At 46.5% G+C, this 6820-nt stretch overlaps 3 non-coding genes across 3 annotated transcripts in view; all 3 read left to right on the forward strand.

Annotated features, from left to right (window-relative positions):
* The first annotated feature begins 1055 nt into the window (after positions 1-1055).
* LOC148165369 (small subunit ribosomal RNA) lies at positions 1056-2976 on the forward strand. The gene has a single exon (XR_015771533.1). It is a non-coding gene; the product is annotated as a small subunit ribosomal RNA (ribosomal RNA).
* A 1616-nt stretch (positions 2977-4592) lies between these two features.
* LOC148165370 (5.8S ribosomal RNA) lies at positions 4593-4749 on the forward strand. Its single transcript, XR_015771532.1, has one exon. It is a non-coding gene; the product is annotated as a 5.8S ribosomal RNA (ribosomal RNA).
* Positions 4750-5407: 658 nt separating this feature from the next.
* LOC148165371 (large subunit ribosomal RNA) overlaps positions 5408-6820 on the forward strand; it is a 4040-nt gene continuing 2627 nt past the window's right edge. Inside the window, exon 1 of the ribosomal RNA XR_015771534.1 lies at positions 5408-6820. This exon is cut by the window's right edge and continues 2627 nt beyond it. This is a non-coding gene — a ribosomal RNA (large subunit ribosomal RNA).

Here is a 6820-nt window from a genome sequence, read left to right on the forward strand (position 1 = left end):
TGAATATTTCTAAAGAGAAATCTCACAATAAACCGTCGCTTTCAATCTAGCGAAGAGTATGGAGAATGTTTGAACTTTTGCTTGTCGACGACGATATTTTTTCTTTACGATAAAATTTCAAGTCGATGTGCCCAAAAATCTCTAAATTTTGAACTGGGAAATTATTTCTTCGTCCGATGAATCGCATTGATCTCTGTTTTTGACGAAAAAAAGACGGATAAAATGCAGCATTCAATCAAGGATATAAAATAAAAGAAAAATTTTCCGTAAAAACTATATTACAATGGAGGATTATGTTTCTACTTTTCGTCCGATGAGTCGCAACAAAAATAAGTAATCCATCCGTCGTTGTTCGTTTAGTCGATCTGAATGCACTGTAAAAATTTATTAAAGTAAAATGTTACGTTTGCATTTCATGAATTTTGACAAACGTGTACCGAAATGTGTACAAATTATTTATTTCGACGACGACGACAACTTAGAACGGATGAATAAAATTAATTGTTGCAAGATTCAAACAAGGATGAAAAAGTCATAGAAAATTATTCCGTAACCATGATATTGGATTATTTTTTCTTCACTCTCTCCTCCGATGAGTCGCAACAAATAAAAATCCATAAATCAATTCATCCGTCGTTGTTCGTTTAGTCGATCTGAATGCACTGTAAAAATTTATTAAAGTAAAAATGTTACGTTGCATTTCATGAATTTTGACAAACGTGTACCCCGAAGTGTGTACAAATTATTTATTTCGACGACGACGACAACTTAGAACGGATGAATAAGAATAAAATTGTTGCAGGAGATTCAATCAAGGATGATGTGAAAAAAATGTCGAAAAATTTTCCATCCAGAAAGATCGCGTGGCGTTACGTCTCTTCTTACGAGGTTTTCGTTTCGCAGACACGCACACTTTCTTCAAAACAATAATAGGAAAGTGTTCAGTTTTTTATAAGAGCAGCAGGTGTCTTTCCGAAATTCTACGATTATTGTAGCTTATATGACTAGAAGGAAAGAAAGACTAAAACTCTCTTATTTTAAAACAAGAACGCAGTTCCCTGGTTGATCCTGCCAGTAGTCATATGCTTGTCTCAAAGATTAAGCCATGCATGTCTCAGTACAAGCCAAATTAAGGTGAAACCGCGAAAGGCTCATTAAATCAGTTATGGTTCCTTAGATCGTACCCACATTTACTTGGATAACTGTGGTAATTCTAGAGCTAATACATGCAAACAGAGCTCCAACCGGAAACGGAAGGAGCGCTTTTATTAGATCAAAACCAATCGGTGGCGGTCTCCGTCATCGTACAACTTGGTGACTCTGAATAACTTTACGCTGATCGCACGGTCTCGCACCGGCGACGCATCTTTCAAATGTCTGCCTTATCAACTGTCGATGGTAGGTTCTGCGCCTACCATGGTTGTAACGGGTAACGGGGAATCAGGGTTCGATTCCGGAGAGGGAGCCTGAGAAACGGCTACCACATCCAAGGAAGGCAGCAGGCGCGCAAATTACCCACTCCCGGCACGGGGAGGTAGTGACGAAAAATAACGATACGGGACTCATCCGAGGCCCCGTAATCGGAATGAGTACACTCTAAACCCTTTAACGAGGATCAATTGGAGGGCAAGTCTGGTGCCAGCAGCCGCGGTAATTCCAGCTCCAATAGCGTATATTAAAGTTGTTGCGGTTAAAAAGCTCGTAGTCGAATCTGTGTCCCGCGCCGCCGGTTCATCGTTCGCGGTGTCAACTGGCGTGCCGCGGGACGTCCTGCCGGTGGGCTTAGCTCGAGAGGGCGGCCCAACTCAATCCCGCCGCGGTGCTCTTCATTGAGTGTCGAGGTGGGCCGGCACGTTTACTTTGAACAAATTAGAGTGCTTAAAGCAGGCTAAAACTTCGCCTGAATACTGTGTGCATGGAATAATGGAATAGGACCTCGGTTCTATTTTGTTGGTTTTCGGAACCCAGAGGTAATGATTAATAGGAACGGATGGGGGCATTCGTATTGCGACGTTAGAGGTGAAATTCTTGGATCGTCGCAAGACGGACAGAAGCGAAAGCATTTGCCAAAAACGCTTTCATTGATCAAGAACGAAAGTTAGAGGTTCGAAGGCGATCAGATACCGCCCTAGTTCTAACCATAAACGATGCCAGCTAGCGATCCGCCGACGTTCTTCCGATGACTCGGCGGGCAGCTTCCGGGAAACCAAAGCTTTTGGGTTCCGGGGGAAGTATGGTTGCAAAGCTGAAACTTAAAGGAATTGACGGAAGGGCACCACCAGGAGTGGAGCCTGCGGCTTAATTTGACTCAACACGGGAAACCTCACCAGGCCCGGACACCGGAAGGATTGACAGATTGAGAGCTCTTTCTTGATTCGGTGGGTGGTGGTGCATGGCCGTTCTTAGTTGGTGGAGCGATTTGTCTGGTTAATTCCGATAACGAACGAGACTCTAGCCTGCTAAATAGGCGTATTTCGACATCCCAAAGGCCCGTCGATCCTGGGTTCGCCCGGTGGTCGTGCGCGGTTTTTACTGTCGGCGTACAAACAATTCTTCTTAGAGGGACAGGCGGCTTCTAGCCGCACGAGATTGAGCAATAACAGGTCTGTGATGCCCTTAGATGTTCTGGGCCGCACGCGCGCTACACTGAAGGAATCAGCGTGTCCTCCCTGACCGAGCGGTCCGGGTAACCCGCTGAACCTCCTTCGTGCTAGGGATTGGGGCTTGCAATTGTTCCCCATGAACGAGGAATTCCCAGTAAGCGTGAGTCATAAGCTCGCGTTGATTACGTCCCTGCCCTTTGTACACACCGCCCGTCGCTACTACCGATTGAATGATTTAGTGAGGTCTTCGGACCGGTACGCGATGGCGTTTCGACGTCGTCGATGTCGCTGGGAAGATGACCAAACTTGATCATTTAGAGGAAGTAAAAGTCGTAACAAGGTTTCCGTAGGTGAACCTGCGGAAGGATCATTAACGTGTCCTCGTACACACGAATTTTGACATATGTATAATTTATTATTATGCATTTTTATTTGATCGTGTCGATGTACACTTTATGTTTTTACAACACCGTCGTCGATGACATGGAGTCGACGGCACGATCTTTTGTCGTGCCGTTGCTTGTTTCTTTTTGAAACACCGTGTGTACGACGTTTTGAACTACGAATCGTACATATTCGGAAAAACAATAGCGTTACGCTGGCCCGCAGCGCCGGTCCTTGCGATCGAGTTTTTCACCTTTTTTGAACGAGAAAAACCGAATTCGCTCGGGCATACGGCTGTTTCTTCGGGTACCTAGATTTTTTGATTTTTTTTGTACTATCTCTCGATCTTTTCCAATGATGGAAAAAAGGAGGGACGCTTTCGGTTTTTCGACCGGATCGCGGAAAGTTGTGAACTCCACCGCGAAAGTCGAAAGACGTTAGAAGTCCTCTTTTTTCGGACACACGGAGAGGATGTAGCAGAGTAGTCGAGAAAGAAGAAAATCGCAGGTGTCGAATTAGGTTACGACTCCGTGGGTTTTAAATGATTTACGCCCGGCTACGGGACCGGCGAGAAACGCTCCCGATTTTACGATTCGCGTGAATGATGTTCGTCGTTAGACGCTTCAAAGAGTTTTTTGAAAGCGCCGTTAAACGAGCGATCACACACACATCACACCTTGCTTTTTTAATGTTTTTGGTAGATGTGGTAAAGTGATTTCGTTAGAAACGGTAAAATTCTCTTTACGGAGCGTACGACTGCACCATTTCAAAATTATATACACCGTCAATCGTCATTAAGTCACGATATAGAACGGTAAACTTGAGGATTTTATGTTAGACGCTCAGTCTGGCACGTCTATAGATTTTTTCGTCAAAATTCACGATCTGTCTTCGGTTTGGCGACGAAAAAATATAGAAAGAAAATTGAAACACGAACACAAAGACCGCCCGCGAAAATCTCTTTTCGCTTACGGCGGATACTAATTCGCTTTTTCATAACGAGTACGATGATGTAATGATGTGTTGATTCCGATCGATCAAAAACCGTCTCTTCGTCACACTTTTTAAAGTGCTTGACACACGCACACTAAATGAAAGACACAATAAAGGAAAACTACCGAAAATGTAGTTTATGAGAGAAAGCAGCATTATTTATTAAAATTATTGCTGAGAAAAAGGAAATTGGCAAATTCCTAATTAAAATCGTATCGAACATGTCCCATCTTCACACATACATGCTCGTACTTTGCGTGTAAAAGCGGAGACCGCGTGAAAAAGAAAAGTGCTTCTTTTTCGGTGCGCGGATACAAATTTGTGTTTGGGTTAATATTTTTTTTAATTTTTTCGTACGCGTAAAACTGAGACCGACGATCGCGTTCCCTTTCAGACGAGAAAGTACGGACGAAAGACAATTAAGAGCGAGAATCATAAATATCCATACCACAACACCGAAATTTTAGACGTGGCACGTTTCGGAACCACGAAGATCATTTTCGTTTCGGATGTACGCACGTACGCAAAAATTTTTGCAAGACGTGTATAGACAGCTGGACGATCGGCATGATCGGGGTTCTTGTGGAACGAGCGTTTAAATTTTAAAAAGATTACCCTGAACGGTGGATCACTTGGCTCGTGGGTCGATGAAGAACGCAGCTAATTGCGCGTCAACTTGTGAACTGCAGGACACATGAACATCGACATTTCGAACGCACATTGCGGTCCTCGGATATAATGTTCCCGGACCACTCCTGGCTGAGGGTCGTGTCAATTTCAAAGACTGCTCGGTTTTCGTTTTCGGACGAAAACGTCGGAGCGTGTTGGATGTGTTGCGACGCGTCGAATAGGTACTCATTAATGTACGTGATCGTCACTTACGTCACGATATAACGACGCACGCCTCGAACGTGTGCCGAGACGTTTACTCGAGCGTGTTTTTTCGTCAAAAAGGACGGGACGGGTATGCTTTGTATTTTTTTTTTACAAAGTCCGTCGGACGTCCACCTTGCGAATCATAAATACGAAAGTGTTTACGTCGGCACATGTTCTTGCGTGGTGTGTCGTAGAATCGTGTGTTTGTGTGCGTTTCTCGTGCAGCGAGTAAATTTGCGCGACATCTTAAGACGCGAAAGCGACCAACTACTACTTGTTGTAGTTGTTGGCTGGTCTTTCGGCGTAGCACGTCCTATTTCTTCAACATGTCGTCATTTAAAAAAAAAAATGGCGTTTTAAGGTTGAGAACGTTATAGACGGTCGTCGTGTCCGAGACGTGTAATGCAAATCGCGACAGACGTCAGATCGTAAGCGTTTCTGTAAACTTAGCCATTTTTTAAAAAGAAAAATGACGAACACGTATAGCAAGGAATGGGAGACGTGTCGTGATCGTCGAAATGACCGAATGAAAAATTTTTATTTTTCATATGCGACCTCAGAGCAGGTGAGACTACCCGCTGAATTTAAGCATATTACTAAGCGGAGGAAAAGAAACTAACTAGGATTCCCTCAGTAGCGGCGAGCGAACAGGGAGAAGCCCAGCACCGAATCCCGCGGCCGAAACCGGACGCCGGGAAATGTGGTGTTAGGGAGGATCCGTCATCCCGAGATCGTGCGGCGCGTCCAAGTCCATCTTGAACGGGGCCACAGCCCATAGAGGGTGCCAGGCCCGTAGCGACCGCTGCCGATAACGGGAGGATCTCTCCTCAGAGTCGGGTTGCTTGAGAGTGCAGCCCTAAGTGGGTGGTAAACTCCATCTAAGGCTAAATATGACCACGAGACCGATAGCGAACAAGTACCGTGAGGGAAAGTTGAAAAGAACTTTGAAGAGAGAGTTCAATAGTACGTGAAACCGTTCAGGGGTAAACCTGAGAAACCCGAAAGGTCGAAAGGGGAGATTCAGCGTGACTCGATGGCGGCGCTGGACGATCGTGTGACAGATGGCGTACGCGTCGTTTGCACCTTTCGTTTTGTCGATCTGCCGTCGAACGCGTGCACTTCTCCCCCTGTAGGACGTCGCGATCCGTTGAGTGCCGGTCTAAGGCCCGCGGTGGAGCTCGTTCGGACGGTTCGCCGTTCGCCGAATGAACCCGTGGTGTTTCCCGATCGGCTCGCTCGACGGTATACAGATGGCGCGGGGCCGCTACACAGTTAGCGTCCGACCTTCGGCAAGCGCGCCCGTCGTGATGGTGATCGGACCTGGTGCCGGTCCCGTCCCCGGGTGGCTGTTCGCTGAGGTGTTCTCGGACAGACCTCGTTGAAACGCCGATCTGCGACGCTATAGCTTTGGGTACTTTCAGGACCCGTCTTGAAACACGGACCAAGGAGTCTAGCATGTGCGCGAGTCATTGGGATTTAACTAAACCTAAAGGCGCAATGAAAGTGAAGGTCCGCCTTGCGCGGACCAAGGGAGGATGGGCGGTCGTTACGGCTGCCGCCCCGCACTCCCGGGGCGTCTCGTTCTCATTGCGAGAAGAGGCGCACCAAGAGCGTACACGCTGGGACCCGAAAGATGGTGAACTATGCCTGGTCAGGACGAAGTCAGGGGAAACCCTGATGGAGGTCCGTAGCGATTCTGACGTGCAAATCGATCGTCGGAACTGGGTATAGGGGCGAAAGACTAATCGAACCATCTAGTAGCTGGTTCCCTCCGAAGTTTCCCTCAGGATAGCTGGCGCTCATAGCATACGAGTTTCATCCGGTAAAGCGAATGATTAGAGGCATTGGGGTCGAAACGGCCTCAACCTATTCTCAAACTTTAAATGGGTGAGATCTCCGGCTTGCTCGAACTATTGAAGCCGCGAGACTCGAATCAGAGTGCCAAGTGGGCCATTTTTGGTAAG

The sequence above is a fragment of the Gnatocerus cornutus genome, unplaced genomic scaffold, assembly GCF_029298725.1.
Source record: "Gnatocerus cornutus isolate USDA-ARS CGAHR unplaced genomic scaffold, icGnaCorn1.1 ctg00000350.1, whole genome shotgun sequence".
In the NCBI taxonomy this organism is placed as follows: Eukaryota; Metazoa; Arthropoda; class Insecta; order Coleoptera; family Tenebrionidae; genus Gnatocerus; species Gnatocerus cornutus.